The following is a 12121-nucleotide window of genomic DNA, read 5'->3' as shown; positions in this document are numbered from 1 at the left end:
TCCATGCTACCCAAAGCAGTGGGCACAGTGAATGCAATCCCTCCCAAAATTCCATGGTATTTTCCCCCAAAATAGAGCAAATCCTCCTAATATCTGTGGGGAACCACAAAGGACCCCAAATAGCCAAAGAAACCCTGAAAAAAGAGAACGGGCTGGAGGCATCTCCCTCCCTGACGTCACACTCTGCTGAGAAGCTACAGTCACCAAAACAGTGTGGAACTGGCTCAAAACGGGCACAGGGACCAGAGGAACAGGACAGAGAGACCAGAATTCAACCCACACGGACGGGGTCGGTGAATTTATGACACAGGGACCAAGGACACACCAAGGAGCACGACACTCCCCACGATAAATGGTGCTGGGAAAACTGGACGCCCCATAACTCACGCTGGCTACCCTGCACCCAAACCTGACCAAAAACCCAGCTTTCCACGCCAAGCCCTCCCTCGCTCACACGAAGACGGACCCCCTCAACGGTCAGTCGCCCACAGGAAGCTTCTCCCCACTTTTCCTCACCGTCTCTTCACCTTTTCCTCAGGCATCACCTGGGTCCTCAGGAAACCTAGTTCCCTAGTCAGCGTGGACGCAGCCCCACTTTGTCCTGAAGCCGAAACCGAAGTGAGTCCTAAGGAGACGGAGACCGAGCTCCTCTCAGCAGAGACGCTGAGCCGGGCGTCCTACCCGAAGGCCCCCACCCCCGCGCCTGAGGCGGCTCAACTCCTCTCAGCTGCCCTCACAATCGAGTTCCATGGAACGAGCATGCGCTGTGGGTCAGAGAGGCGAACTCGGCGCCACCCTGTGGGCAGTGCAGGAAGTGCAGGCCGCGCCTCCCTCACAGGTCACTGGGGGCAGCGTGCCCTACTGACAGGACTGCTGAATCCATTCAACTGGAAATTCAAACGAAAACGGAGTCTCTATCCCAAAAGTTTTCTAAAAGTAGTTAAGGAACAATTAATTGGAAACCATTTGGAAGGAAGTGAATGTAGATGCAAACTTTACAACTTATACCAAATTCACTCAAAGTTATTCAGAGGCAAATTTTATTTTAGTTTATAATTTATGTTTGGCTGCGTTGGGTCTTCGTTGCTGCATGTGGGCTTCCTCTAGTTGCGTCGAGCGGGGCTACTCTTCGTTGCGGTGCACGGGCTTCTCATTGCGGTGGCTTCTCTTGTGGGCGAGCACGGGCTCTAGGCGCGCAGGCTTCAGTAGTTGTGCCGTGCAGGCTTGGTTGCTCTGCGGCATGTGGGATCTTCCCGGACCAGGGCTCGAGCCCGTGTCCCCTGCATTGGCAGGCGGACTCTTAACCACTGCGTCACCAGGGAAGTCCCCACAGACAAACTTTAAATACAAAACTATTCAAGGGGCTTCCCTGGTGGCGCAGTGGTTGAGAATCTGCCTGCTAATGCAGGGGACACGGGTTCGAGCCCTGGTCTGGGAAGATCCAACATGCCGCGGAGCAACTAGGCCCGTGAGCCACAACTCCTGAGCCTGCGCGTCTGGAGCCTATGCTCCGCAACAAGAGAGGCCGCGATAAGACACTAATGCTGATGCAACAAAGGCCCTGATGCTGCTCCTACATCATGCCCTGACAGTGTCCCCAGCTATGGGCCTGACGCTAGGCCTCACTCAGGCCCTGTTGCTCTCCCAGAGTCAGGCACTGATGCTGTCCCTACCTGAAGCCCTGACACTGGTCCTAAATAAGGCCCTGATACTGTAACTAAGCTCTTGACACTATCCCTAGGTCATTTCCTGACACGATCCCTAAACTTTACCCTAACCCTGTCCCTAGCAAATGTCCTGCCTCTTATGCTAACTAAAGCCCTTATGCTGTGACTACCTCAGGCCCTGAATTTAGTCCCAAGGCCGTGATACTGTCCCTAACTAAGGCCCTAACACTATTCCTAACTCAGGCCCTGACACTGTACCTAACAGAGGCCAAGATGCTAGTACTAACTAAGGCCTTGACACTGTCCCTAACTAAGGCCCTGCTGCCGTCAATATCTAATGTCCTGACACTATCCTGAGGTAATTTCCGCACCCATCTCTTACTAAGGTCCTGAAACTGTCCCTAAGTAAGCCCTGACATTGTCCCTAATGGAGGCCCTAAGGCTGTCCCTAACGGAGGCCCTGATAATGTCTTTAACAAAGCCCCTGAGGCTGATCCTACCAAGGCCCTTGTGCTGCTCCTAAGTCATGCCCTGATACTATCCCTAGCTAAGGCTCTGACACTAGGCCTCACTCAAGCCCTGTCGCTCTCCCTAAGTCAGGCTCTGACGCTATCCCTACCTGAAGCCCTGACACTGGTCCTAAATTAGGCCCTGATGCCCTAAGTAACTAAGGTCTTGACACTATCCCTAGGTCATGCCCTGACACAATCCCTAGACCTTAACCTAACCTTGTCTTTAACTAATGTTGAGCTTCTTATGCTAAATAAATCCCTGATGCTGTTCCTAAATAAGGCCCTAAAATTAGTCCCGAGGCCGTGACCCTGGCCCTAACTGAGGCCTGGAGGCTCGTCCTAACTCAGGCCCTGACACTGTCCCTAACTAAGGCCCTGACACTACACCTAACTCAGTCCCTGACACTGTACCTAACAAAGGCTCTGATGCTAGTCCTAAGTCAGGCTGAGACACTGTCTCTAAGGCCCTGCTGCAGTCAATATCTAAAGTCCTGACATTATCCTGAGCTAATATCCTGACCCATGTCTTACCAAGGTCCTGAAACTGTCCCAAAGTAAGCCCTGACGCCGTCCCTAAGTGAGGCCCTGAGGCGGTCCCTAACAGAGGCCCTGAGAATGTCTTTAACGAAGACCCTAATGCTGATCCTACAGAGGCCCTTATACTGCTCCTAAGTCATGCCCTGACACTGTCCCTAACTCAGGCCCTAAAGATAGGCCTCACTTAGGCCCTGTTGCCGTACCTTAGTTAGGCTCTGACGCTGTCCGTACGTGAAGCCCTGACACTGGTCTTGATGAAGGCCCTGACGCTGGTCCTAACTAAGGCCCTGATGCTCTCAATAACTAAGGTCTTCACCCTATCCCTAGCTCACATCCTGACGCTACCACTGGCCTGGAACCTGACTCTGTCCCGAGCTAATGTCCTGCCCCTTATCCTCACCGAAGCCGTAATGCTCTCCCTAACTAAGGCCCAGACTAGTCCTAATTAAGGCCCTGACACTGTCCCTAACTAAGGCCCGGAATCTATCTCTAATATAGGCCCTGCTGCCGGCAATAACTAAAATCCGGACACTATCCTGAGCTAATATCCTGACCCATTTCTAACCAAGGTCCTGACACCGTCCCTAAGAAAGCCCTGTCGCTGTTCCTAAGTGAAGACCTGAGGCTGTCCGTAACTCAGTCCCTGAAGCTATGCCTAACTGAGGCCTTGACGCTGTGACTAACTCAGGCCCTGATCACATCTGTAACGAAGACACTAATGCTGATGCAACAAATGCCCTGATGCTGCTCCTACATCATGCCCTGACAGTGTCCCCAGCTAAGGGCCTGACGCTAGGCCTCACTCAGGACCTGTCGCTCTCCCAGAGTCAGGCACTGACGCTGTCCCTACCTGAAGCCCTGACACGGGTCCTAAATAAGGCCCTGATACTGTAACTAAGCTCTTGACACTATCCCTAGGTCATTTCCTGACACGATCCCTAAACTTTACCCTAACCCTGTCCCTAGCAAATGTCCTGCCTCCTATGCTAACTAAAGCCCTTATCCTGTGACTACCTCAGGCCCTGAATTTAGTCCCAAGGCCGTGATACTGTCCCTAACTAAGGCCCTAACACTATTCCTAACTCAGGCCCTGACACTGTACCTAACAGAGGCCCAGATGCTAGTACTAACTAAGGCCTTGACACTGTCCCTAACTAAGGCCCTGCTGCCGTCAATATCTAATGTCCTGACACTATCCTGAGGTAATTTCCGGACCCATCTCTTACCAAGCTCCTGAAACTGTCCCTAAGTAAGCCCTGATGCTGTCCCTAAGGGAGGCCCTAAGGCTGTCCCTAACAGAGGCCCTGATAATGTCTTTAACAAAGCCCCTGAGGCTGATCCTACCAAGGCCCGAACACTGCTCCTAAATCATGCCCTGATACTATCCCTAGCTAAGGCTCTGACACTAGGCCTCACTCAAGCCCTGTCGCTCTCCCTAAGTCAGGCTCTGACGCTATCCCTACCTGAAGCCCTGACAATGGTCCTAAATTAGGCCCTGATGCCCTAAGTAACTAAGGTCTTGACCCTATCCCTAGGTCATGTCCTGACACGATCCCTAGACCTTAACCTAACCTTGTCTTTAACATATGTTGAGCTTCTTATGCTAAATAAATCCCTCATGCTTTTCCTAACTAAGGGCCTGAAATTAGTCCCGAGGCCGTGACCCTGTCCCTGAGGCCTGGAGGCTCGTCCTAACTCAGGCCCTGACACTGTCCCTAACTAAGGCCCTGACACTACACCTAACTCAGTCCCTGACACTGTACCTAACAAAGACTCTGATGCTAGTCCTAAGTCGGGCTGAGACACTGTCTCTAAGGCCCTGCTGCCGTCAATATCTAAAGTGCTGACATTATCCTGAGCTAATATCCTGACCCATGTCTTACCAAGGTCATGAAACTGTCCCAAAGTAAGCCCTGACACCGTCCTTAAGTGAGGCCCTGAGGCGGTCCCTAACAGAGGCCCTGAGAATGTCTTTAACGAAGACCCTAATGCTGATCCTACAGAGGCCCTTATACTGCTCCTAAGTCATGCCCTGACACTGTCCCTAACTCAGGCCCTAAAGATAGGCCTCACTTAGGCCCTGTTGCCGTACCTTAGTTAGGCTCTGACGCTGTCCCTACATAAAACCTTGACACTGGTCCTGATGAAGGCCCTGATGCTGGTCCTAACTAAGGCCCTGATGCACTCAGTAACTAAGGCCTTCACGCTATCCCTCGCTCATTTCCTTACACTTTCCCTGGCCTTGAACCTGACTCTGTCCTGAGCTAACGTCCTGCCCCATATCCTCACCGAAGCCGTAATGCTCTCCCTAACTAAGGCCCAGACTAGTCCTAATTAAGGCCCTGACACTGTCCCTAACTAAGGCCCGGAATCTATCTCTAATATAGGCCCTGCTGCCGGCAATAACTAAAATCCGGACACTATCCTGAGCTAATATCCTGACCCATTTCTAACCAAGGTCCTGACACCGTCCCTAAGAAAGCCCTGTCGCTGTTCCTAAGTGAAGACCTGAGGCTGTCCGTAACTCAGTCCCTGAAGCTATGCCTAACTGAGGCCTTGACGCTGTGACTAACTCAGGCCCTGATCATGTCTTTAACTAAGACCCTAATGCTGATGCAACAAAGGCCCTGATGCTGCTCCTACATCATGCCCTGACAGTGTCCCCAGCTAAGGGCCTGACGCTCGGCCTCACTCAGGCCCTGTCGCTCTCCCAGAGTCAGGCACTGATGCTGTCCCTACCTGAAGCCATGATACTGGTTCTAAGTAAGGCCCTGATACTCTCAGGGACTAAGGTCTTGACACAATCCCTAGGTCATTTCCTAACACGATCTTTAGACTTTACCCTAACGCTGTCCCTAGCAAATGTCCTGCCCCTTATGCTAACTGAAGCCCTTATGCTTTGCCTAACTCAGGCCCTGATTTTAGTCCCAAGGCCGTGACACTGTCCCTAACTAAGGCCTAGATGCTCGTCCTAAATCCGCCCCAAAACTGTCCCTAACTAATGCCCTAACTGAGGCCCTGCTGCCGTCAATATCTAAAGTCCTGACATTATCCTGAGCTAATATCCTCACCCATGTCTTACTAAGGTCCTGAAACCGTCCCAAAGTAAGCCCTGACGCTGTCCCTAAGTGAGGCCCTGATGCTGTCTCTACCTCGGAATCTGACATTCTAGTGTCCTGACTCTCCCTAACTGACATCCTGACGTCAGGATGACGTCAGGATAAGTGAGGCTCCGACACTCTTCTTAACTCAGGACTTGCCGCTGTCCCTACCTAAAACCCTGACACTGTCTGTAACTAATGACCTGACTTTTTCCCTAACTAACACCCTAGTTTTGGCCCTGACTAACGCCCTGACACTGGTTCTAATTATGGCCATGATGCTGGCTCGAAGGCCCTGAAGATATCCCTAAGTAACAGCCTGAACTCTGTCTAACTAAAGCTCTCACGTTATCTCTAACTGAAGCACTGACACTGTCCCTAACTTAGGCCCTGACACTGTCCCTTTTAGTCTAAGCTGTCACTAAATAATGCCCTGATCCTGTCCATAACTAAGGCCCTGAATATGTCCCTAAGTACATCTCTGATGATGTCCCTAACAGCCTGAACTCTCTTCAAGTTATCTCTGAGGCTCTAACACTGGCCCTTCCTAAGGCCTCACCCCGGGGTTGTCCCAGGCTGCTGGGCAGTTTTCTCTTGTCTGCATCTCTAGCCAGCTGCCTGCCATTGGCCACTCTAAGATTCTGTGATGCAGTGGTCCCACGTGGGATGTGCCTGTGTAGGCTCACCTGCGGGAGAAGAGTCATGGCCACTCCGCCCTCCAGGGGACTGCGGCTCAGGGTAGGAATCTCTCAGCCAGTGTCTGGACACAGGGTTCTGTGTCCTTGTTTGTTGTAAGTCCCTTGGTGTTACCTCTAACATTTTGTAAATGGATCTCCCCCTCAGCATATTTGTGATTTAAATTATTTACCACATTAAAATTCAGGAATGACATTATTAGAATGAGCAGGAAGATATCGGATGCCCCCCCCCCAAATGATCTATTACTTGGAGGATTTAAAATTCTAATGAGAAAACACTCACTCTCCTCACCCTATTGGGTGTCAGCACAGGCGGGAATCAGCTGCATTCTTTATTTATCCCTCTGATTTTCCAGAACCTTTCCATCAAGGAGAAATCTCTGGGCTCTGCGGGAACTGTGAGTGGTGACCATCAGGTAAATCTGAGACTGAAAAGCAAGGGGAAAAGAGAGAGGGGAGGAGATGAGGATCGGTGATGGGGAGAAGCAGGATGCTGAGAGTCTGGGTTAGTCTCCAATGAAGCTAAGGACCACCAGGATCTGGCCCCACCGGCCTTGTCACCTGGTGTGGGGACTGGGGACAGCCAAACCACCATGGCCACTCTCAGAGAAATAAAGAAGGTGGGAGGGCACCCCTGAGAGCCAGGTTGAAAATGGTCATGCTGTGAAATAATAAGATGCCCTTTTCAGAAAAGTGAAGACGGTTCTCTTGGTTCTTAAAGACTTGAAAATACTCTGTGTCCTTCTGGAGGCATGCTGAAGCCGTCAGCCTTTGAGGGCAGTAATGGGAGTGCATCTGGGCTCAAGACCATCCACCGCTCACTCCTTGAGGGTGCAGAAGATGACCAGTGTCCACCCCTCGGGTGCTGTGGGGCCTGAGAGCCCCTGATCACCGAGGATGGGAGGGGCCACACAGACACTCCACTGGACCACCGGGGGCTTGGCTGGTGGGCTACAGTCCTTTATCAGATACATGGTTTGCAAACATTTTGTGCCATTTTGGATGGTGGATTATCTTATTCCTTGCTCCTTTTATACACAACTGTTTTTCATTTTGAGGAAGTCCAATTCATCTATTTTGTCTTTTGTTGCTTGTGCTTTTGGTAGCAGATCTAAGAAATCATGACTAAATCCAAGGTCATGAAGATTTACTCTCATGTTTTCTTCTACGAGTTTTATAATTTTGGTTCTTGCATCTAGGCCTTTGGTCCATTTTGCGTTGATTTTTGTATACAGGGTGAGGGGAGGTAAGGGTCCAAGTTTATTCTTCTGCATGTGGGTATCCAGTCGTTCCAGAACCTGTGCTAACTGTTTGGGAGAAAATACGCGCAAATGATGCAACCAACAAGGGCCTCATTCTAAAATATACAAACAGCTCATACAACTCAAAAAAGAAAAAAAATCAAAAAACAGGCAGAAGGTCTAAATAGACATTTCCGCAAAGACATACAGATGGCCAATAGGCACATGAAAAGATGCTCCACGTCGCTAATTATTAGAGAATGCAAATCAAAACTACAGTGAGTTATCACCCCATAGTGGTCAGAATGGCCATCATTAAAGTGTCTAGAAATAAATGCTCGAGGGGGTGTGGAGAAAAGGGAACCATCCTACACTACTGGTGGGAATGTAAATTGATGCAGCCACTATGGAAAACAGTATGGAGGTTCCTCAAACACTAAAACTAGAATTACCGTATGAACCAGCAATCCCACTCCTGGGCACACATCCAGACAAAACTATAATTTGAAAAGATACACGCACCCCAGCATTCACAGCAGCACTATTCACAACAGCCAAGACATGGAAGCAACCTGAGTGTCCCTCAGCAGATGAACGGATATAGAAGATGTGGTACATATATACACTGGAATACTACTCAGCCATAAAACAGAATGAAATAATGCCATCTGCAGCTACATGGATGGACCTAGAGATTATCATACAAAGTGAAGTAAGTCAGACAGAGAACGACAAATACCATATGCTATCACTTATATGTGGATTATAAAATGAGACCCAAATGAACCTATCTACAGAACAAAAACAGACTCTCAAATATAGAAAACAGACTTGTGGTTGTCAAGGGGAAGACAGGGGAGAGGGATGGATCGGGAGTTTGGGATTAGTAGATGCAAATTATTATATATAGGATGGATAAACAAGGTCTTACTGTACAGCACAGGGAACTGTATTCAATACCCTGTAATAAACCATAATGGAAAAGAATATGAAAAATATGTATATATGTATGTATGTATATAGGAATCACTTTGCTGTACAGTAGAAATTAACACCACATTGTAGGTCAACTATACTTCAGTATCAATTAGTTTGGAGGCACTTTTATAAATCAGGCCTTATTTCTCTTGTCCTTTCATCCTGGGACAAATGTATAACAGAAACTAACCTGGATTACTCCAGGATGAACTCATATCACACAGAACTTTAACTGTTTAACAAACCATGAATATCAGTTACACCATGGGATGTCCTGATCCAATATGAAGTTTGTATACCTTGTATCAAGCCTGCAGAATCCACGAAATTTGGAAATTCAAACTGAAATGAAGCCACCTATCCCATGACTTGTCCACAACTAGTTATACAACATCAATTGGAAACCATATACAATCAAATGAATGCAGACAGAAACAACTATAGCCTTCCTTTTTTTTCCTTTTAGATAAAGACGGTGTTTAAGGTGATGTCTTGGGCCGTTTCAGGGTGTTACTCAATTTCCTGGGTATCTGCCATGCACACAGGAGGTACACGTTAGTTAACTTGTTTGTGCAACTATATGAAGGTAGTTAATACCACAAAACTGTATACGTAAAGTGAATTAAATGCTAAAGTCACGTTTTGTATTTCTAAGGACAAAGAAAAAAAAAGTGTAGCGTTTATATTTGTTACAAAAATGAACATTAAAAACATTCTTAGTTAAAAAAGCCATACAGAAAAGGCCACCTAGATCCCATACTCATCTTGTCTGCTTCAAATCCATCAAGGTTGTCCAAATGAGGAGGAAACTCAGTAATGGTTCCAGAAAAAGAAAACTGGATCAGGATGGAAAAAGACATTTTCATACAGTTGGGACAGCAGGTGAAAGTTGAAGTGGGGCTGAGTATTAAATTATAATGTGGACATCAGGATTTCCTCATTAAGCGGTTATGTGCTGGTTCCTTGGGCAAAACACACTGAGCATTTTGTGTGACGTGGCAAATGTGAGTACTTTTTGCCATTATTGCAACTTTTCTGTACATTTTAAATTACTAGAAAGTAAATTACTTTTCTAGACAACCATGTCAGTATCATGCCAGAAAATCAGATAAGACAGACATCAAATTTTGTTATAGAGGCCAAGACTCACCCAGACCAAGTTCAACCAAAGTTGTGATACTTATTTCCCTTGTAGGAGTCCGCATGGTATTAAGAGGCACCGTGGGAAGAGTATATTAGTAGCTACCATGTCTTGGGTCCTGTGGATTACCTGGGGTGCAGTAGACACTGAGATTTTAGTATTGCAATTTTTCACATTACTTCAAAAAATATGTTAAAAAATAAATTCAGTAAGGTTGCAAAATATGGAATCAATATACACAAATCAGTTTTGTTTCTATACACTAATAATGAACCACCAGCAAGAAAAATTAAGAAAACAATCCCATTTACAATTCCATCAAAGAGAACAAACTATTTAGCAATAAATTTAACCAAGGACATGAAAGATCTATACTCAGAAAACTACAAAGCATTGATAAAGAAACTGAACACACAATAGAAAACAATATTCCATGCTCATGCATCAGAAAAATTACTACTATTAAAATGTTTATTCTACCCAAAGCCATCAACAAACAGTGCCAGGAAAACTAGACACCAGACTCCAAAGAACGACACTGGTCACCATCTACACGGCACATAAAACTAACTAAAGTGCACAGTATTCCACATTAAACCCTTTCTCTCCTGAGGCCCCTGAAGATGCGCCCCACCCACCCAGCAGTCAGCTGCACAGGAAGATTCTCCACACTTGCTCATTTTTTCCTCTTGTGGAGTCTCCTCACCAGTGGTTCCTGAGAAAACCCAGCTGCTGTCAGTGTGGACAATGCCTCATGGTCCAGAAACCTAAGCCCTGACAGGAGACAAAGCTCCTGTCTGCTTGTCACGGAGCAAAGTCTGTGGGCAGGGTGCACCTGTGCCCCCAGGGTCAGACAGGTGGGTTCGGGGCCCCCTGTGGGACGTCAGAGAAGTGCCGGGAGCGCCGCACTCACAAACCCAGAGGCCTCATCCGGAAGGCAGTTCTGCTGTATATACTAAGTTTGGAAATCCAAACTGAAATGGAGCCAAGTATCTCACTGTGTCTTCTCAAAAGATGGTTAAGGAGCAATTAATTACAAACCATATATAATGAAATGAATGTAGACACAAACTTTACAACTTAAACCAAAAGTCACTCAAAATTGCCCATAGACAAATTTAAATTACCAAACTATAAAAGTCCTAGAAAAAAAAGAGATAATCTACATGACTTTGGGTCTGGTGACCTTATTCAGAAAACCGGAAGACAAACCACAAACTGCAAGAAACTATTTCCAAAACACATATCTGATAAAGGATTTGTACTCAAATTACGCCAACAACGCCATTAAAATTTGGTAAAGATTGAAACACACACCTGGCCCAAGAAGATAAACAGGCAGTAAATAAGCATACAAGAATATACTGAAGATGCTGGTGGAATGCACGTACAACCAACTTTGGAAGACAGTTTGGCAGTATTTTCCAAATCTAAAAAGTCTCACCTTAGGATCCAAGAAGTGTACCTCTTGTATTTAGACAACTGCTTTGAAAAACTGTGTTCAAACCAAAACTAGCATCAAGTAATGCACAGCAGCTCTATTCATAATGGCTAAAAACTTAAAGATATCAGGATGTCCTTCTGTAGATGAATTCATAAGCAAATTAGGGCACATACATGTCAAGGGGAGAAGAATACACCACCCCAAAATATGCCCATTTGACAAAAGGATTATTTTGGACTGATTAATTTAAGAAACAGCAGACCCAGGAGAATCTTTCAAAACCAAGTAGAAAATGCCCTTTTAGGAGGTAAATTTACATTTATTAAGGATAATAATTTGTAAGGGTATGTCCCTCTCTGGACCAGGAATTGAATGATGGCTAAATATCAAGAAAAGCTTGTTGGGACTTCCCTGCTGGTCCAGTGGTTAAGACTCTATGCTCCCAATGCAGGGGACCAGGGTTCAATCCCTGGTCAGGGAACTAGATCCTGCATGCTGCAATTAAGAGCCCGCATGCCGCAAGTGAAGATTCCGCAGGCCGCAACTGAGACCCGGCACAGCCAAATAAATAAATGTTTTAAAAAAAAAAAAGCTTCTCAATGAAATAGGCCTGGATGTAAATCTGTGTAACAACCATACCCTTGTTTACTGGGCTTTGACTAATAACATCCCTTAAATGGCTTCCTCCATTCCCTAACATCTTTCGTTTGTTCTCAGCAGAAGATAGCATTTAAGGTAATGGCTTGGGCCATTTCAAGGAGTGACTCAGTTTTCCTGGGTATCTTTTAAGTATACAGGAGGT

The 12121-nt window shown here is 46.8% G+C and overlaps 1 long non-coding RNA gene across 1 annotated transcript in view; it reads right to left on the bottom strand.

Annotated features, from left to right (window-relative positions):
• The window catches only part of LOC309622086, a 97318-nt gene that overhangs the window by 25770 nt on the left and 59427 nt on the right, over window positions 1–12121 (bottom strand). The gene's annotated exons all lie outside the window — the stretch shown is intronic.

The sequence above is a fragment of the Balaenoptera borealis genome (assembly GCF_965194805.1).
Source record: "Balaenoptera borealis genome assembly, contig: HAP1_SCAFFOLD_1510, whole genome shotgun sequence".
Classification (NCBI taxonomy): Eukaryota; Metazoa; Chordata; class Mammalia; order Artiodactyla; family Balaenopteridae; genus Balaenoptera; species Balaenoptera borealis.
The sequence above is the reverse complement of the archived record's forward strand: the minus strand, read 5'-3'. Positions and strand labels throughout refer to the sequence as shown.